Source organism: Saccopteryx leptura, chromosome 2 (assembly GCF_036850995.1).
Source record: "Saccopteryx leptura isolate mSacLep1 chromosome 2, mSacLep1_pri_phased_curated, whole genome shotgun sequence".
Taxonomy (NCBI): domain Eukaryota; kingdom Metazoa; phylum Chordata; class Mammalia; order Chiroptera; family Emballonuridae; genus Saccopteryx; species Saccopteryx leptura.
The window spans coordinates 9,511,348-9,533,386 of NC_089504.1; positions in this window are offsets into that span (position 1 = coordinate 9,511,348).

The following is a 22,039-nucleotide window of genomic DNA, read 5'->3' on the forward strand; positions in this document are numbered from 1 at the left end:
AACCTCCTCAACCCTCACCAGCCTGAGGCCGTGAAGCAAAGTCAAGTTTTCACATTATTCAGGGGATCAACTCATGAAAGATGAGTCCAGGCTCGGCCACCAGGTTCTCAGGAGCTCCTGTCTCTGCACTGATCTCCGAGTCACCATCCGCCCTGCCCTGCATCCCAACGTCCTGGACTTCACCACCCGCCCAGCCCTGCATCCCAACGTCCTGGACTTCACCACCCGCCCAGCCCTGCATCCCAACGTCCTGGACTTCACCACCCGCCCAGCCCTGCATCCCAATGTCCTGGACTTCACCATCCTCCCAGCCCTGCATCCCAACATCCTGGACTTCACCACCCGCCCAGCCCTGCATCCCAACGTCCTGGACTTCACCACCCGCCCAGCCCTGCATCCCAATGTCCTGGACTTCACCACCCGCCCAGCCCTGCATCCCAATGTCCTAGACTTCACCACCCGCCCAGCCCTGCATCCCAATGTCCTGGACTTCACCACCCGCCCAGCCCTGCATCCCAATGTCCTGGACTTCACCACCCGCCCAGCCCTGCATCCCAATGCCCTGGACTTCACCATCCTCCCAGCCCTGCATCCCAATGTCCTAGACTTCACCATCTGCCCAGCCCTGCATCCCAATGTCCTAGACTTCACCACCCGCCCAGCCCTGCATCCCAATGTCCTGGACTTCACCATCCTCCCAGCCATGCATCCCAATGCCCTGGACTTCACCATCCTCCCAGCCATGCATCCCAATGTCCTGGACTTCACCACCCGCCCAGCCCTGCATCCTAACGTCCTGGACTTCACCACCCGCCCAGCCCTGCATCCCAACGTCCTGGACTTCACCACCCGCCCTGCCCTGCATCCCAACGTCCTGGACTTCACCACCCGCCCAGCCCTGCATCCCAACATCCTGGACTTCACCACCCGCCCTGCCCTGCATCCCAACGTCCTGGACTTCACCACCCGCCCAGCCCTGCATCCCAACGTCCTGGACTTCACCACCCGCCCAGCCCTGCATCCCAATGTCCCGGACTCCCCGAAGCCAGGGTCAGTCTCAGTTCCTCTGATCTCCCCTGTGAAGACCAGGAACTGCCCTAGTCACTGTGGATGTCTGTGATGTCTCGTGAAGGTCACACCTCTGCCATTGCTATAGCCCCCCAATGTGGCCTGGGGCCCCAGTGCTTTTCAGTTCATTCATTAGTTCCTTCATCCTCTCTCCATGTCAAATGACATTGAGGTGGTCATGTGAAAAGATGCTGACAGCATCTGGCCACAAGACAAGTCCCCAGCCCTGCCCTCAGAACAAGTCTTCCCTTAGGCTCTGTTGGATGCCAGCTGGAAGTGAAAGGTATCTAGCAACCCTGTATTGCCTCTGGACTCCCTCAGTCCATCGGATATAGTTTAAGAAACTCAAACTTCAAAGGCAGTGGGGGGGGCTAGTTCTTCTTTCATCTGAGCATCCAGGAACACGGTGTCAAGTCTGTTCACTTGGAGCAGCAGTGGCTTCCCCTCACTCACCAGTTTTCTAACTCCAGCCGGCATTGGTTTCCAGGTCTAGACACAGGGCATAGACAAAGGGTGTTGGCCAGAAATACGAAGGGAGAACCAGTTTTCTCATATAGAGAAGAGATGACTAGCTAGAGAGAAGAAGGGACAGAGATTCGCGGGGGCAGAACGGGAAGTGGTGGGCCTCACCAGTGACAAGGGGACAAGGGAGCCCTGAGAGAGGCTGCTCTGCGGGGTAAGGCACGATTTCCCACACTCCACGTGTCATCCAAAAGGAGGCAAGGGTGGGAGTAAGAACCAAAAACCACAGAAAGCTAAAATTCTTTCCTCCCCCACTGTAGCCTATGAATTAAGAGCTCAGGATCAGAAATGATGCTGAGACACAGAAAAACAAACAGTTTTATTTACTGGCATACCACAGTTTCAGAACTGATATTTATACCCACAACAAGTAGATAATTTTTTAACGTGGTAGAAGTTGTAAGGGATGAAGAGGCATGAATTAGGTAGGGGGGATGGGTGCTGTCATCCCAGCAGAGGGATCAGTGTGTATAAAGGTTCTGAGGAGGGGAGAAGTGTAGCTTGCTGAAGACCTGAAAGATGGCTGGGCATATGGAGCACAGAAGGTAAGGAAAGAGGCATGCAAAGAAACAAGAAAGTATGGTCCATGCACAAGGAGAAAAGCAATGAATAAAAACTGTCTCTGTGAAAGCACAGATATTAGATTTGTTAAACAAGGCTTCTAATTAGCTATTTTAGGTGAACTGAAGAGCTCAAGGATACCATATATAAAGCACTAAAAGGTAACTGTGAGACTAATGTCTTATTAAATAGAGAGTATCAATAAAAACATAGAAGTTATAAAAAAAAACAAATAGAAAATCTGGATTCACCAGAGGAGATCAATAGCAGATTTGATCAGGCAAAAGAAAGAAACAGTGAATTTGAAAACAGGTCAACGGAGACAGTCAATCTGAGAAACAGAATGAAAATAAATGACCAGAGTCCAGGAGACCTGCAGGATATCATTAGGCATATCAACAAACGCATATTAGAAATCTCCTTTCCTGAGAGAGAAAAGGGCAGAAAGAATGTTTGAAGACATAATAGCCAAAACTTTTCGAATTTGATAAAAAAAAACACATTAATCTACACATCTGAGAAGCTCAAAGAACTCCCATTTGCATAAACCCAAAGATACCCACACAGACACACATTATAATTAAGCTGCAAAAATACAAAGGCAAAGAGGGAATCCTGAAAGCAGCCAGAGAGAAGTAACTAGTAACAGAGAGGGATTCCTGACTTCCAGGAACCATGGAAGTCAGAAGCCAGTAGAATAAAATATTTACAGTTGTGAGAAGAAAAAATTGTCAGCCAAGAATTCTATAGTTAGCAAAACTATATTTCAAGAAAAAAAATGAAGAAGAAATTAAGAACACCAAAGCCATTCAGTGGAGGAAAGAAGAGTCCCTTCAACAAACGGTACTTGGACAATTACAAAGGAATGAAATCAGACCCCTATTTCACATTATATATAAAAATTAATTCAAAATAGATAAAAGACCTAAATGCAACAGCTAAAACTATAAAACTCTCAGAAGAAAACATAAATATAAATATAAACCTTCGTGACTTAATGAATTAGATGATTTTTTTTTAATGTGACAACAAAAATACAAACAAAATATATATAATTTGGACCCCATCAAAACTAAAAACTTTTGTGCATCAAAGGACATTATTAAGAAAGTGAAAGAATCCCCACATAACTGGGGAAAATGTTTGCAAATCATGTATGAAAAAGTTGGGGATGCAGAAAGCATAAAGAACTCTCACAACACAACAACAAAAAGATAAATAACCCAATTTAAAGAATAGGCAAAAGTCTTAAATAAATGTTACTTTCAAAGAAAATAAACAAATGGCCAATAAGCCCAGGAACAGATGCTCAACATCATTAATCATTAGGGAAATGAAAACCATCACCACGTGATATACCATTTCACACTCACCAGAATGGCTATCATAATAAATTTGTAATGGAAAATAACAAGTGTTGGCGAGGATGTAGAGCAATTAGAATTCTAATACACGCCAGTGGGAATGTATAATAGTGCTGCTGCTATAAAAAAGTTTGAAAGTTCCTCAAAAGCACAGTTACTAGATGACCCAGAAATTTCACTTCCAGCTACGTTCTAAAGAGAATTAAAAACATGTTCACACATAACCTTACAGAAATGTTCAGAGTAGCAATATTCATAATATACAAAAGGTGGAAACAACCCAAATATCCGTTAAGTGATCAATGGGTAAACAAATTGTGGTATATCTTTACAATAGAATGTTCTTCAGCCATAGAAAGGAATGAAGTTCTGATATATGCTACAACGTGGAGGAACCTTGAAAACATTAGGCTCAGTATGAGACACCAGAACCAAAAGCCACATATTTCATGATTCCATTTATATGAAATGTCCAGAATAAGCAAATATAGAAAGACGGGAAATAGAATATCATTGCTAGGATGTGGGGGAAGGAGACTGGAGAGTAACTGCTTAGTGGATACAGGCTTTCTTGTTAGGGTGATGGAAATGGTCTAGGATTATATAGTGGTGATGGTTGTACTACTGTGAATATACCAAAAACCTCTTAATTGTACACTTTAAAATTGTTGATACCATTTAGTTAGAGAGAGCGAGAGAGCGAGAGAGCACTCACAATGATATGATAAAGTAAATGAAGCAAAATAAAAATAAATCAGAGTAAAGAGTACATAGGTTTTTTTCTGTACTTTTCTCACAATTTTCTATAATTGTGAAATTCTGCTTTAAAATAAAGGTTTGAAATGATTAATAAATGTACAACTCAATAAATAAAGTGACCATCGGGAGGAGTCAGGGGCCTGGGAGAGACGTGTGCTTCTGTGTGTCTGGGCAGAAAGAAACCAGAGTGGAAAAGAGAGGGGGAAGTGGGGGAGCAGGGTGGGAGGAGCTGTGTGAGCCACGCTGGTGCACGCCCCTGTAAGGCGGGGACAGTGACACCCACCCCGGAGTCTGTGGGAGGGCGCAGGGAGGGGCAGCAGGTACCACGCTGGGCCCAGCACCGGGCATGCGGTTAAGAAATCAATAAATAATTAGAGTGATTATGACAATTGTATAATGCTTCGGTCCATACTTAACATCATCAGTGGGTTCTGAAACTTTAACCAAAACAACGCATAATAAAACCAATTTTATCAGAGGTTAGTTGACATAAATAGGAGTTATGTTTCTACAGCATCTCATCAACATAACAAAATCAGGGTATGTGAGGACCTGCAGTATAGCTTTCAGACGCACTCAGCACTATTCTAATCATTTTACAAGTAGTAGTTCATTGACTCCTCACCAAAAAACCTATTGAGGAAGGAACTACTGTTATCAACATCCCCATTTTGTGATGAGAAAACTCAGGCTCAGAGAGGTTAGCAACTTGCCTAAGGTCACAGAACTTGTAAATGCTGGAGCCCGGGATTTGAGCCCTCTCTACCGTGTCCCCATGCTTCCCTAAATGACCGTACAGCCCTGATGGTTCATAGTTTTATTTTTATGTTTTAGCTTCATAGTCAGAACTGCATTCATTCAGCTCGTCTCCCAAACTCCTCAGATCTTCCATTTCAGACCCTGTGCTCCCTGGTCTCCGAGCTCTCCTGTCTCCGTTCAGAGAGGACAGGAGTACCGAACAGGGAAACACGGGGTCTCTGTGGGGATGGAGCTCGTGGTGGACAGAGGAGGCAGGGACCCCGCTGGGAGTGCGGAGACCAGCGCCTCCCACAGACACACCAGCCCTGGGCTGGAGCTGCCTCCCCAGAAAGGGCAGGGCAGAGCTATGGCTGGTTTGGTGGGTGCCACAGTCAAAATGCTTGTGTTCCCCCTGCCTCCCCCCACCCCACAACATTCATATGTCAAGGCCTAACCCCCAAGGCAAATGGCCTTAGGAGGCGGGGCCTTTGGGAGGGAATAGGTCAGGGGGCGTAACTCTCACGAATAGGATTCACACCCTTATAAAAGAGCTGGAGGAAGCTCCCTTGCCCTCCCTCCACCACGGGAGGACACAGTGAGAAGTTGGTGTCTGCAACCCAGAGTCTGACTATCACCAGAACCCCACCATGCTGGCACCCTGATCTTGAACTTCCAGCCTCCAGAACGGTGAGCACTAGATTTCTGCCCTTTATAAGTCACGTGGTCCGCAGTGTTTTGTTACAGCCGCCTGAGGGACTAAAGCCAGTGGGCTAGCCCAGGTTGGACTCAGCTGGCCGGGAAGGTCGAAGGTTGACACAGTCTGAACACCAATGCTTTAGAAACAACAGTTAGTTACCATTTTCTGAGCGTTTTCTCAATGCCCAGCTCCACATTAAGAGCTTTTCCTTCATCGTCCTGTTTAATCTCTCAACGTCCCTTAGGGGTAGGTATCGTTATGCCCATTGTGCAACTGAGGAAGCTGAGGCTCAGGGAGGTGACTTGGCTTACTCAGGGTCACCAGGTACGCAGGGGGCTGAGTGGGCCCCCGGGGCCCCCGACTCCTCCCTGTTCCCCCACTTTGTCCAGCACGGAGCCAACACATGCCTTGCTGCTGCACTAACCAGAGCTGACGTATGTTTGTTTGTTTGTTTGTTTTTATAAATAAATTTTTATTTTAATGGGGTGACATCAATAAATCAGGGTACATACATTCAAAGAAATTTCCAGGTTATTTTGTCATTTAGTTCTGTTGCATACCCATCACCCGAAGAGAGATCATCCTCCGCCACCCTCCATCCAGTTCTCTCTGTACCCCTCCCCCTCCCCCTCTCCCTCCTTCCCTCCCCCCACCCCCATAGCCACCACACTCCTGTCCATGCCTCTTAGTCTCGCTTTTATGTCCCACCAATGTATGGAATCCTGCAGTTCCTGTTTTTTTTCTGATTCGCTTATTTCACCCCACACAATGCTACCAAGACTCCACCATTCCTCTATAAGAGATCCGATGTCACCATTTCTCCTAGCTGAATAATATACCATGGTGTATATGTGCCCCATCTTCTTCATCCAGTCCTCTATTTTTTTTACAGTGATTAAAAAGCCTTTAAGCAAATTCTTGGCCAATACAGCAAGAATCCCTAAAAGAGTAGTGTCCTTAACATGTTCACCAAGTCCAAGTTGGCCCCATCACCATGCCAAATCCCTGAAAAATGCAACCCAACCACAGTTCAGTCTTTTAGGAGCTGTCACAGGGAGCAGGAGTCCAGGAAATTTCCCCACAGGAAAAGTCCGCATGGCACTGGAATTGTTGTCACCATTCTATACTTTGCAGCTCATGCCCAAGTGCAGCTCATGACCGCTGCTTCTAGCTGGTAATGATTCAGGTAGACTGGAAAAAGCCATTTGCCGCATGCGTGGATATGGAGCTTCTGTTCTCCTCTGCCTGGAGAGTTGAGACCAGGTTGCTTTTCCCTGGAGCTCTGCGACTGTGGCCTGGTAAAGAGAACCTTGGGATACACTAAGCTGGGTGGCAAAGGTAAATTCATAATACAAGTTGGCAAAAGGAGGAAAGAGAGCTCTAAATTAGGAGTAGGTCCCAGCCTGAAATATGAGTGGGGCATTGAGGTAGGAGGGATAAAGGAAACACTATATATTAAGCAAAGCAGCAGAAAATAGGACTATCAACACCCACAACAGAGATCTTTGAGGGAAGAATAAAAAACCTGACTATTCAGGCAAAACATAGTTAAGTGGCCCTTGTGCGAATGAGATCAGTTTACCTGCTTCTTGGAAGAAATACCCTAGGCTCGTCCACAGTGTCGTAGATGGGGCCAACGGCCCTGGGCACCTTCAGCCTTCAGTGGCAAACCCCAGCTTTCTGGGCAAGGTTAGGTCATAGGTGGCTGGAGCAGGGCTGGAAGAGACTGAACCCTCCCTTAGAGGAGCGAGGGGGAAGCCTACCTTCCAGTGTCCCTGTTTCCTCACAGCAGAGGCATGTAAGTCTGGCAGGCTTTAGCTCAATGACCTTCCTTTCCACTATTGAAGCAGGACCCAGATGGCATCCTATGAGACCCCTTTGGGGTGTTGGAGCCTTTAAGGGTGTATCCTAAAAGCTGGTAGTTCCCCTGATCTCTATTGGGCTTTTTCTGCCTCTAGGTATCTTACAAGCCATTCTCAGAAGATCTCGCTGAGGGGTTTGAGGATCCCCATCCGCCTATATGAATCTTTTCCATATATCTGGAGCTATTTGGAAAAAAGACAGAACAGTGTTATTAGCTAGATCTAATAAAGAAGGTAGTAGTTTGCAGGCGAAAAAGATTTGGTGTCTCCTGTTCATCAGCATTCAAAAGAAATGTAAATTTTTTTTTTTTTTTAAGTAAAAAGCATGATATGGTAGACCCGTCGGAGTCATTAACCTGGTGTGCAGGATTTCCGGGTTCGATTCCTGGCCAGAGCACACAGGAGAAGTGCCCATCTACCTCTCCACTCCTCCCCATCTCCTTCCTCTTCGTCTCTCTCCTCCCGCCCACAGCCAAGGCTCCACCAGAGCAAATCCACCCTGGGCACTAAGGATGGCCCCATGGCCTCCGCCCCAGTTGCTAGAATGGCTCCGGTTGTAACAGAGCAACATCCCAGATGGGCAGAGCATTCCCCCTGGTAGGCATGCCAGGTGGATCCCAGTCAGGCGCATGCAGGAGTCTGTCTGACTGCCTCCCCATCCCCATCCTCAGAAATATACAAAAAATAAATAAATAAAAGAAAAAATACTAAAAAAAAAAATGGGGGGGGGGGCATTCCCTTGTGCTAAAGTTCCAGGGAGCATGGAGTGAGCTTGAGTATGTCCTATGAAACATGGAGCTCTATGTTTACATATAAGTCTTTGAAGAAGGAGGAACTGCTGAAATAGTTTATCAGCATTTGTCCCTAAGACAGCAGTCTTTATAGTGGGAACACCATACGTAAATATTTGCTGTCTGTCTATAGATTAAGGGGGGAATATGGCAAATGCTGAAAAGCCATGATCTTTGTGCCCCTCCCCTCCCCCAACCCCCTCCCTCTCCTCCCCCCACCCTGTAACCCCAACACTGTTGTTCATGTCTCTGAGTCTCATCTTTATGTCCCACCTATGTATGGAAACATATAGTTCTTAGTTTTTTCTGATTTACTTCTTTCACTCAGTATAATGTTATCAAGGCCCATCCATGTTGTTGTAAAAGATCCTATGTCATCATTTCTTATGGCTGAGTAGTATTCCATAGTATATATATACCAAAGCTTTTTAATCCACTCGTCCTCTGATGGACACTTGGGCTGTTTCCAAATCTTTGCTATTGTGAACAATGCTGCCATAAACTTGGGGGTACATTTCTTCTTTTCAAACAGTGCTATGGTGTTCTTGGGGTATATTCCTAACAGTGGTATAGCTGGGTCAAAAGGCAGTTCGATTTTTAATTTCTTGAGGAATCTCCATACTGTTTTCCACAGTGGCTGCACCAGTCTGCATTCCCACCAGCAGTGCAGGAGGGTTCCCTTTTCTCCACATCCTCGCCAGCACTTATTCTGTGTTGTTTTATTGATGATCACCATTCTGACTGGTGTGAGGTGATATCTCATTGTGGTTTTAATTTGCATTTCTCTAATCATTAGTGATGTTGAACATTTTTTCATATGCCTATTGGCCATCTGTGTGTCCTCTTTGGAGAAGTGTCTATTCATTTCTTTTGCCCATTTTTGGATTGGATTGTTTGTCTTCCTGGTATTAAGTTTTACAAGTTCTTTATAAATTTTGGTTATTAACCCCTTGTCAGACGCTATGTCAAATATATTCTCCCATTGTGTAGTTCGTCTTTTTATTCTGTTCTTATTGTCTTTAGCTGTGCAGAAGCTTTTTAGTTTGATAAAGTCCCATTTGTTTATCCTGTCTTTTATTTCACTTGCCTGTGGAGACAAATCAGCAAATATATTGCTGCGAGAGATGTCAGAGAGCTTACTGCCTATGTTTTCTTCTAAGATGCTTATGGTTTCACGGCTTACATTCAAGTCTTTTATCCATTTTGAGTTTATTTTTGTGAGTGGTGTAAGTTGGTGGTCTAGTTTCATTTTTTTGCAGGTAGCTGTCCAGTTTTCCCAACACCATTTGTTGAAGAGGCTGTCTTTACTCCATTGTATTGTCTTACCTCCTTTGTCAAATATCAGTTGTCCATAGAGCTGTGGGTTTATTTCTGAATTCTCTGTTCTGTTCCATTGATCTATGTGCCTGTTCTTATGCCAGTACCATGCTGTTTTGAGTACAATGGCCTTATAATATAACTTGAAAAGGAAGAATAAAGCGGGAGGTATCACACTTCCAGATATCAAGTTATATTATAAGGCCATTGCTGAGGCTATTCGTGTTCTTTTTTGGTTCCATATAAATTTTTGGAATATGTGTTCTATATCTTTGAAGTAAGTCATTGGTATTTTAATCGGTATTGCATTGAATTTATAAATTGCTTTGGGTAATATAGACATTTTAATGATGTTTATTCTTCCTAACCATGAGCATGGTATATGCCTCCACTTATTCGTATCTTCCCTGATTTCTTTTATCAATGTTTTATAATTTTCTGAGTACAAGTCTTTAATCTCCTTGGTTAGATTTATTCCTAGGTACTTTATTTTTTTGGTTGCAATGGTAAAGGGGATTGATTCCCTGATTTCTCTTTCTGACAGTTCATTATTAGTGTATAAAAATGCCTCTGATTTCTGAGTATTGATTTTATATCCTGCCACCTTGCCAAATTCTTTGATCAGGTCTAGTAGTTTTTTGACTGAGACTTTAGGGTTTTCTATATACAATATCATGTCATCTGCAAATAATGATAGTTTTACTTCTTCTTTTCCAATTTGGATGCCTTTTATTTCTTTTTCTTGTCTGATTGCTGTGGCGAGGACTTCCAGAACTATGTTGAATAAGAGTGGTGAAAGGGGGCACCCCTGCCTTGTTCCTGATCTTAAGGGGATTGCTTTAAATTTTTGCCCATTGAGTATGATGTTGGCTGTGGGTTTGTCATAGATGGCCTTTATCATGTTGAGGTATGTTCCCTGTATTCCCACTTTGCTGAGAGTTTTGATCATGAATGGGTGCTGGACTTTATCAAATGCTTTTTCTGCATCTATTGAAATTATCATGTGGTTTTTCTCCTTTCTTTTGTTTATGTGATGAATCACATTGATTGATTTGCGAATATCGTACCAGCCTTGCCTCCCAAGAATAAATTCTACTTGATCATGGTGTATGATTTTTTCCATATATTGCTGGATCCGGTTTGCTAATATTTTATTGAGGATTTTTGCATCTAAGTTCATCAGGGATATTGGCCTATAATTTTCTTTTTTTGTGTTGTCTTTGCCTGGTTTTGGAATCAGAATTATGCTCGCCTCATAAAAGGAGTTTGGAAGTCTTCCTTCCTCTTGAATTTTTTGAAATAGCTTGAGAAGGATAGGAGTTAGTTCTTCTTTGAATATTTGGTAGAATTCACTTGTGAAGCCATCAGGCCCAGGACTTTAATTTTTTGGGAGTTTTTTGATAGCTGTTTCAATCTCATTTGTTGTAATTGGTCTGTTTAGGTTTTCTGATTCTTCCAGATTGATTTTTGGAAGATTATATGATTCAAGGAATTTGTCCATTTCATCTAGGTTGTCTAGTTTTTTGGCGTACAGTTCTTCATAGTATTTTCTTACAATGAGCTGACGTATGTTTGACGGGAGGTCACGCAGGAGTCGGACCTCCTGGCCTCAGCCCGGCTCTCCCCGTGGAAGCTGGCACAAAGGCCAGGGGGTCCTGCGGAAACTGCCCCCTCTCTCTGGCATGACTGGCAGAAGGGTGGAGGGCAGCAGGCCTGCTCAGCTGCTCACCAGGTTCACAGCCAGGGCGCTGGTCGAGCTCGGCCTCTCAGCGGCTGCCTCGGTGTCCCGTCCTGCCCTCTGGCTTAGAAAAAACTGGCCCCGCATTGGCCCTGTTCAGCATTCATTTTAGCCACATAGTTCTGGGGAGCAACAGTGTGCTTGGAACGTACACCCTTGCTCCCCAGATATGTTACCTTCGCAGAAATGACACTCATGGAGACAAAAGAGATGACGACTTCAGGAAGGAACTTGAAGGCCCAGGAGGGGCGGTCAGCAGCCCTGCCCACCGGGCCCCTCCCGCCTGGGAAGCCTGCCCCTTCCCCATGTCTAAGCTGCTGCCTGGGACATTGCCTGTGGAGGGATGCCCTTCCCACCCTCTCTCCTAACTCCCCTCTGCCTTTGCTGCCTCTCCCCTGAAGTCCCTACTCTGAGGGTCCGTCACGCCAGCCAAGGCCAAGGTCAAGGGCCTTCATACCCTCAAGAGTGAGTCCACTGTGCTGTTCCAGGTGGAACATTCAGCCTGCAGAGCGCTGGGCACCCCGGGCCCCACTTCCAGTCATGCTGGGGGTTCTCAGGCCTGGTGCCGGCCTACTAGACTGGCTGACCCTGTGTGTGGGGTCCTGCTAGATGCTTTCTCTTCCTCCAAAGCTGGCTCAGGCAACCCAGGGCTGAAATCTGATTCCCTAACATTTTCACTGCTCCCCTTCCAAGGAGCCTCATCTACCGCTCAGTGATCTCAACCCAGCGGCCAGAGAATCCTTCCCGGCCTCCCCTGAACCTGGAGTCTTCCAGAACCGGAACTGGGCACCACACTCCCGGGAGGGCTTGTTTCACAGAAGCTTATCCAAGCCAGGCTCCTGGACCAACCCAACGGGCTCCCAGCGGCCAAAGCAGAAACAGTTTGAGCAACAAAGAAGTTGGGTCGAATTACAACCCAAAGTATAAAATAAATATCCATGAACGCATTCTGATACAAATAAATGATTGAATTAATAAATAAATGGGAGGGAAGGGACAAATCTCCCATGCAGAAGAATTCAAAGTAAGTTATGTAGACACCCTGCCCTCAGGGAGATAGAGTAAAACTCCTACTCTGTAGGCTTGGGCTGTGCAGAGTGACTTCCTCCCCAAGAGGACAGGGTGCAAAGGGGGAGAAGAGAACTTACAGTGGAGACACCCCGACAGCAGCCCTCAGCCAGGTGACCAAGGTCAACATCAACAGCGATCGCTCGTGTGGGTAGCATGTGCCCTCAGTATGACGTGGTGCGAACAGCACCTTACTTCTGTGGTTTTCCTCCCAAAACTATAAGCCCAGTCTGATCATGAGAAAAACACCCAAAAAGTCTCAACAGATGGACATTCTACAAAATATCTGAGCAGTACTTCTCAAAACTGTCAAGGTCATCAAGACCAAGGAGAGTTGGAATAACTGTCACAGCCAAGAGAGAGCCTAAGGAGATGTGATGACTAAAAATGTAACACGGTGTCCTGGGCGGAACCCTGGAACAGGAAGAAGGCAGGTACAAACCAAGGACATCTGAGTAGCGTCTCAGACTATTCTAAAATAAAGCATTTATTAAAAACGACTGGCTCCTACGTGCCCCGTGAGCTGGCCCTTCTCTGCCCTGCTGCGTACCCCCTGCTCCCAGCTCCATTGGCAGGGCTCACGTGAACTCTCCACCAAGCCCCTCCTGGCCAGCACATGGGGCCCTCTGCTCATCTTCTTCGTGACCCTCTGAGTTTGCCCCCAGCGCGAGCCGTCTCGACTCCTCTCCGCCCTCGATTCGGCCACGTCCCAGAGCGCTCCTGTTTCTCCTGCTGCTACCGTTCAGGCCAGCACTCCTGTGCATCCTGTTCTGGCCTCGACACTGTGGCCATCCCGAGTCCTTCCGGGCTCCCGCCTGGTCCCTCTTCTCCCATACTCTCCCTGAGAGACAGTCCCCACATGGAGGCCGGGTCTAGGTGTGCCTCTCCGGCACGGATGGTGTCACGGGGACTCAGCGCTGTGTGTCCATCTCCGTGTTTGGGGGCTTCTCCACCTGAAGGTTGGCTGTGCATCTCATCAACTGACCAAAACTGGTCAGTTCATCTTCCTCTAAGCCTGTGTTTACCCCTCTGTCCTCCACCTCAGCAAGTGACATCACCCTCCACCTGGGGGTCGGAGGCTGGTCCTGCATGGGGTCCTGGGCTCTTCCTACCACTCATCTCTGACATCCCATCTGCTCCTGTATCCTCAAAAGCTAGCTCCTAATGCCGGCTTACATGTGTCACTACCCGGCTGTTATCACTTCCATCATGTGCCTGGGTGTCCACTCCGGCCTTCTCCATTTAAATAATCCATTCCCTACACAGCAGCCAGGGTGGCGATCATTAACTGTCCATCTGACCCTGTGGCCAGCTGCCTGCAACGCTAGCGATCTCAAACGCCTCTTCTTGGCACCACGGCCCTTCACTCCCTCCTTTGTCCCATCTTCACCTGCTGCCTTTACCTAACACCATCTCCACTCCTGCACACTGGCCACTTGTCGCTTGCCCATGCTGTTCCCTCCATCTGGAATGCTCTTCTCTCCCTTGTTCTCTAATACCTGGTGGTCTTTCAGGACCGAGAGGTGGGGGCAGCTCTACCAGGAACCTACTCTTGCCTGCTGGCTGGCGTAGTGCCTCCTCTGTCCCCAGAACACCATGTACTTCCCCTGCTGGAGAACCCATCCCAGAAAGCAGACATCACCTGCTCACAGCCACTGTCCACCTCTCCCTTGTCCCCTCCCAGCCCATGAGCCTCTCCAAGGTGAAGGCTGCATCCCACACATCCCTGTCCCTCTAGGGCACACGAGGGGTGCTCAGTAAAAACTGCAACAATGGCAGACATTTATTGAGCACTTACTACATGCCAGCCATGATGCCAGGCACTTTACAGGCATTTTCTCACATGTATCTTTCACAACAAAAAAGTGAAGGCAGGCACTTTTATTATTGCTAGTTCACCGAAGAGGAAACTGAGGCACAGACCACTTAAGCACCTCACTGAAGCTCACACAGCAGTCGGACTCCATCATTTGTCCTTTTAACCGCATTTTAATTCTGTTTTTGTTTCCTTTCCAGTTTAGCGATTTAGGGCCCCATGCCAACAACTACCATCCATAATATCACTTTACAGGTTCACAGCATTCCATCACATCGGTGCAACATAATTTGCTTAACTAATCCTGTTATTAGTATACGTCCAACTGTCTGACTTTATTTTTTCAAATGGTTAACCAATTATTCCAACACTATTTATTAAGTAATTCAAGTGTTTTTTTCCCTACTGATTTGAAATGCCACCTTTATCATATAGTAGTAGTCATACATACTTATTTTCTTCTGTTGGTTCATTTAATTGTGCTAATTCATACTGTTTTGAGTCGTTATACCTGCACAATGCATTTAATCCATTCATTCATTCATTCATCCACTCTCTCACTTATTCAACAAATACATATTGAGTGTGTCTGTGGGCCAGGTGCTGTTCTACAAACTGCAAATCAACAGTGGACACTGGAGCAGCAAGCAACATCACGGTCCCAGTACTTGCATTTTAATATCTGACCTTGGAAGTGGCTCCCACCTCGATCAATTTTATTTATTAAGATGTTCTTAGGCGTTCTTGCCTATTTATAACTCCCAATGAACTGATGTTGGCAAGTAAGAAAATACATTTGGGATTTAATTGGCACTGAATTAAATGTATGGATTAATCTTAATGGAATTGACGATTTTTAATCTTCTTTCCTGTGAACACAGCAGGCGTCTCCAACAGAGTCAATTCTTATTTTTCTGTTAAGTGTAGTCTCACACATTTATTGCTAAGTTTGTTGTTAAGTATTTTATATTTTCGTTGCCATTGTGGATGTCATCTTTTTTCCATCATATATTCTAGATGATTAATGCTGGTACATAGGAAAGGTATTGATTTTTGAATATTTCTTTGAAGTCAGCATCTTACTGAATTCCCTGATTAATTGTTAATAGTTTCTGGTTGAACTTTTGGATTACCTAGGTAAATAAGCATATAATATGTAAAAAACAATTTTGCTTCCTTCTCTCTTGTAATTTTACCATGTGTTTGTGTTTCTTTCATTTTCTTGTTTCATTGACCAGTGCAAGATTTCTGTGGTGTGCTGGTCAACACTTACCAGCTCCCTAGGGAAAGTAACCCTGATTTGTAGCATTTGCCAGTTTCCACGGTGTAAATACTTTCACCATGGACAATTTCAGGCTACATGATATCACTGGACTCACGGGGAAGAGATGCAAACCTCTGTCCTCGCGAGCCAGTGTGAGCTAGCCGTAGCACACTCCTGAGCAGAGCACCAGACCAGGAGGTGGTCTGTGGGGGGAAACGTACCATGGTCAAGAATAAACACTGGAAGTGTGGCACATACAAATACATGTTCGCTTCTGCCAGGTTACAAAGTACATTAGCATTCTAAAGGCTCTGAGAAATCCTCTAACACATTTTCCATTTATTTGATCAATACAGATTTTTTGGAATACAGAATAGCTAAATCCTGGTTTGTAGCATTGGTCAGTTTCCATGGTATAGATCAGGGGTCCCCAAACTTTTTACACAGGGGGCCAGTTCACTGTCCCTCAGACTGTTGGAGGGCCGGACTATAAAAAAAAACTATGAACAAATCCCTATGCACACTGCACATATCTTATTTTAAAGTAAAAAAAAACAAAACCGGAACAAATACAATATTTAAAATAAAGAACAAGTAAATTTAAATCAACAAACTGACCAGTATTTCAATGGGAACTATGGGCCTGCTTTTGGCTAATGAGATGGTCAATGTGCTCCTCTCATTGACTACCAATGAAAGAGGTGCCCCTTCCGGAAGTGCAGCGGGGGCCGGATAAATGGCCTCAGCGGGCCGCATGTGGCCCGCGGGCCGCAGTTTGGGGACCCCTGGTATATAGATACTTCCACCATGGCCAATTTCAAGCTACCAACACAATGTCCCTGGACAGACTGGGAAGAGAGGCACAATTCTCTTGATGCCATGATAGCGTCATGGTCCCCAAGCTTAGGTGGTCTCATATCATTGCCTCGCAAGTCTCCCTTTATTTCCCTGGCCTACCCATTTCTCTCTCCTGTCCTCTTTTCTTGTCAGCTTTCTCTGCTCCCCTCAAACCACACGCCTCCTCCCCTCCCCCAGGCTTGTGGAGTACAGCTTCCTCCCATTGAACCTGCTTGCTTATCTCCATCAGCATCCATCATTGCTTTCTTCCCGCCTGGATGATGGAGGGATGATGGAGGGATGATGGAGGGATGACGGAGGGATGATGGGGGGATGACGGAGGGATGACGGAGGGATGACGGAGGGATGACGGAGGGATGACGGAGGGATGATGGAGGGATGGCGGAGGGATGGCGGAGGGATGACGGAGGGATGACGGAGGGATGACGGAGGGATGATGGAGGGATGGCGGAGGGATGGCGGAGGGATGATGGAGGGATGACGGAGGGACGGCGGAGGGACGACGGAGGGACGATGGAGGGATGGCGGAGGGATGATGGAGGGATGACGGAGGGATGATGGAGGGATGATGGAGGGATGGTGGAGGGATGATGGAGGGATGACGGAGGGATGATGGAGGGATGATGGAGGGATGACGGAGGGATGACGGAGGGATGACGGAGGGATGATGGAGGGATGATGGAGGGATGATGGAGGGATGACGGAGGGATGATGGAGGGATGGCGGAGGGATGGCGGAGGGATGATGGAGGGATGACGGAGGGATGATGGAGGGATGGCGGAGGGATGGCGGAGGGATGATGGAGGGATGACGGAGGGACGGCGGAGGGACGACGGAGGGACGATGGAGGGACAATGGAGGGACGACAGAGGGATGACGGAGGGACAATGGAGGGACGATGGAGGGATGATGGAGGGATGACGGAGGGATGATGGAGGGATGATGGAGGGATGGTGGAGGGATGGAGGGATGATGGGACTTCCTCCTAGAGAAACTAATCCCAGGCCAGTATCAGTGCTCTGGCCTCTTCTACATCTGGGGGTCCATGCCCATCTCTCTCCCCCATTCCTTCCCTGTCTACTGGAGCTTCCTCATCCGCACTTAAGTCTCTCCAACCCTAAAAACAAGCAAACAAGAACAACTCCTCACTTCAGCCCCTCTGTATGCTGCCACTGGACCTCACCAACAGTATTGCCCAAGAACTGTCTGCTCTGATTTCTTGACCCACTGCAACCTGGCTTCTTTTCCCAGCTCTTTCTGGAAACAACTGCCATCAAGGTCGCCTGTGGAACTGCTAAACTCAGTAGACACAGCTTGGCCCTAACTGTCCTGACTTCGCAGCCGTTCTGCCCCCCCCGCCCCACCAGGAGCCTCGTCCGCAAACCGGTCGCCCTGGCCGTCAGGACTCTGAGCTCCCAGACACCCTCCCACCTCACACTGCTCGGGCCCCTTCACCAGTCCCTCTCTCAGCCCCCCTAGATGTCCCTCGGCATTCCACCTGGACTCCCTTTCCCACTGGCCTGCACTCTCTTTCCTTCTTACTGTCACCCGTCACCGCTACGCTCCGGACTCCCGTGACTCCCCAAGCCCAGGACAGGTATTTAGAAATGGCACTCAGTGGGCCCCTGGGGAGAGAGGATTGTGATAATAATGGTGACGGGGACACTGGGGCTGTCAGTCAAAGTCTAGAGCAGGGAGATTATGGTGCTGGAACAAGGGCAGGGCCCCTTGGCTCCTGTATCGTGTGGCCTGGCCTCCAGCCTCAGGCTGTGGAATGGTTGCAAGAGGTTCTTCTGGGTGTGAAGCAAGGAGTATGTTCAGCGGTTCTCTGACTCAGCACCTGGGGAGCAGTCCTCAACCTCGCTGCTGCCTGCAGGCCATGTTCTCGGGCCCTCGGGTGATCCTCTTTCCCTCCACATCAGGGACAGCAGCCAAGCAGAGGAAGAGGAGCTACAGGGTTAGCACAGTGGCCAAAGCTGGCCATCAGTCACCCACGCTGTGGAACTGTGCCCTGGGCCTGTCCTCGTACCCTGACCCTGGCTCCCAAGGACACGGGTTGGTGCCGGTGGACACCGGGCTCAAGCTCCTTCCTGGGAGAACTATGACAAGAATCCCGTTGGGGGGTGTGGGCCCCAGAATTTCCACTGGGTGGTGACTCAGGAACAAGATGGTTTCATTTTCTGTCACTATGGACACCCCCAATTACTAATCGACGACCTTGAGCAAGTTAGCTAACCTCTTGGAAGTTTCATTTTCTAACCTGTAAAATGGGCACACTAGACTCAGCACCTATAGGTTGTGATCAGGAGTCAGTGCCCCGGGGCAGAGGCTCCTGGCACTGCGCCTGGCAGGCTGAGGTCTCCGTACACAGCAGCAGGCTCTCACCAGCACAACTGCTTGTCTCGGGAAGCCTGGAGCAACGGGGCCCAGGATAAAACAGACGCCAATGCCCACGTGTGCCCGCAGGCCCATGGGCCAGACTCAGGCTGCCCCCTCCTCCACCACCCGCCACCGGGGAGAGCGGGTCTCCTTGCACAGGTGGGGGATGAAGAGCCCCTCCCTGGCAGTGTGGGAACTCGTGCCCCCTTTCCTCTGTCACCAGGCCTATATTAAGAACTTTAAATGTCAGTGCAGAGTCTCTAACTGCTAATGTGTGGGCGAGAGGCAGGTGGAGTGCAGGTGTGTTAGAGGGAAGAGAGAAGTCAGGAGGCAGAGAGAGAGTGAATGGGGGAGGGAGGAAAGGTAAGATTAAATTGATTAGGGTTTGCAGCAGGAGGGAGCAGGAAGCGAAGGGAAGTTGAGGACCTGTCACAGACCCGTCACCAGGACATTCACGGGCAACCCAGGAGGGCTGTGGCGTCTGCGGCAGCCTGACTCCCCCAGGGTCAGAAAGAGACTGCTTCTAGCCTTGACTTCCACGCCCTGCAAAGAGCTCCACTTGAAAAGTGCATGGGGTTGGTGAAGGAGCCCCCAGAATGCAGACTGTCTGTGACGGCAGCTGTCAAAGCAAGGCACTGTTGCTAAGGGAACCGCCTGGGAAGAGACGTGTGAAGATGAAGTCACCCCACCTCCACAGCCGTGGGGGGTGAGAGGGGGCCCAGTGCTTCATCCAAGTCTGCTCTGCTGCCTCCCCAGCCAGGCTTCGGTCCCTGGAGGGCAGAGAACCTGCCTCCCCGAACTGTTCTCTGGTCGGGCTACTCGTTAGCAAGACGGGGACATGTGGGTGACTGTTACAAACGGTGATGGTCAAAGTTAACTTGGATGAAGCATCCTAGAGCAATAGAGCAAAGGAGTTCAGAAGGGGATAGTGACATGTGTCTGTCCAAGGGCCCTCTGGTGCCAAAGGAGTTCCAGAACCCCAGTCCAGAACCCTACACGAAGATTTTGTGATTCTGCATGAGGGTCACAGTGTGACTCATAAAGCATGTTTAATTAAATTGGGGTGAGCAGTTAAATGAGGGTGACAGTACAAGTGCACACGTGCTCTTTGAGGCCTGGGCTCGGGACAAGTACAACGTCTCTTCCATCACTTTCTATTGCCCAAAGCAAGCCACAGGCCAGCCCAGACTCGAGGGGTGGAAACTAGACAGGGCTCTGGACACAGGGAGCCATGAAGAGTCGTGGCCGTCTCTGCAACCAGTCTACTACAGTGGCGGTTGAGAACACAGGTGCTCTCAAATTCTGATTCACAAACCACGTGCTGGGTGATCTTGGGTAAGTTACTTTCCTTCTCTGAGTCTCTGCATCCTCATTTAGAAAGTGGTCACAGCAATTCCTCCTTCCCCAAGAGTTCTGTGACGATTCAGAGAAATCAGGCACTGGAAGTACCTGGCACGATGCCTGGGACCTGGTGGGTATCAGCAAATGTGGCCCCATCCCCCAGTGGGGTCCTGTGGATGAGGAGCTCATGGCTCCCTGCTGTGTGAAAATGGCTGGGGACGCAGCTGGGGGTCTGTTCCGTCCCCACCCCTCCCTGTCCTTCATCTTGCCTCCTCTGGAGCCCTCCTGCTGTGAACTCATAGCACCCCGGGTCTTAAGGATAGTTAAGTAGCAAACTATGTGTTCATAATAAAATTTGCCTGCTTCTCACAGACATCCAATTTGCTTACCATCCAAAGAGAAGAATTGGGTGCCTGCTTCCGAAATTGTTTTAATCTCTGCCACAGAATGCTTCTGGCAGGGTTTTTCAACTGGAAAATGGGAAATGAGTTAGAAACAATGGAGGAACGTGAATAATCTCACTTAAGATGTTTGATCTTGAGATGAGATGAAGTTGAAATCGATTTCCTGGTTCACAGACAGCAGTGGGTGGGATGGGAGAAGGCTAGGGGTGGCGGGTCGCCCAAGCCTGACTGGGCCCCAGATCTGGGCCCCCTCACCCACCTGATGCAGGGAACTCCCCCTGATCCCTGTAAAACTCTGGCAAACTGCGTACTGGATGGGAGATAATCCTGGTCCCACCACCCCAAAGGTAAACATGACCAAAGTCCTTTGGTTTCTCCATATACCCATGTCTATGTTAATGGTTGAGAAAATGAACCCAAGCCTTTATTTCACAGGTGTTTGCATTGGACCCACTATGTGTCATGGACTGTCCTAGTCACTGGACCTCCAGACTTAAATAAAACCCATTCCCTATCCTCAAGGATTCCCTCTCAGGCTGGGACCTGGATAGAGAGTCAGGAGCTCATGTTTATGGAAGGACTACTCCGCAAAGGCATGGGCTCAAGGCACTGCATTCGTGACCCTGCGGCATCCTTGCAGAACCCGTGAGTTGGGGGTTCTTGTGCCCTCTTTTCAGATGGAAAAATGGGCTCAGACAGGAGTATCTGACTCTTCCAAGGGTGGGGTCCAGATGTAACTGCAGCCTGCGCCCTTTGTCTGGGGGGACTATTCTGCCCAGGCAGGGGGCATGGACAGGGTCAAGGCAGGAGGGTACACAAGGTGGAGCTTGGGGTACGGTGAAAAGATTCAGGCAGCCTGGGCCTTGGGAAGGTAGATTCCGGGCAGCAGGGAGGACCTGTTAACTTCCCGCTCGGTGCAGAGAAGTTGCCCAGTCTTAGGTCTGGGAAGGGACACACTCTCAAAGCCACGCGAGGCAGCGTGAGGGGGTACCCACACCCTGCTCCTCACACAGACTCACATCACCCAAACCCAAACCAGGTAGACACACAGTTGTAAGTACATACACACCACGCGCACCACCGGGACAAACGGGCCTGGGTGCGTTTGCACGCACCCACGCTCACAGGTGGTCTAGGACTGAGAACTCCTTGGGGCAGGGACCGAGTCGGTCCGGCTCAGCACTCTGTTCCTGGCTCACAGCGGGGCTCCTACACGTAACGATGAAGTTGAACCCAGTGTCCGCGTGCGTGCGTGCGTGCGTGCGTGTACATGGACGCTGGTGGTGTGGGGGCGTGTTAAGTCTCCTCAGCCCCCAGCCGGTGGCATGTGAGGGTGGGCTGGGTCCTGGGGGGCTCGTGGCTCTGTCACTGCCCCTCTAGCCTGGCAAGGCCTAGGGACCCAGCCCCTCCAAAGGTCTCTCTGTCCAGTCTTCCCACCCTCGGGGCTCCACGCGGTGACCCCAACCCCCTAGTCACAGCTTCCACCAGAGCC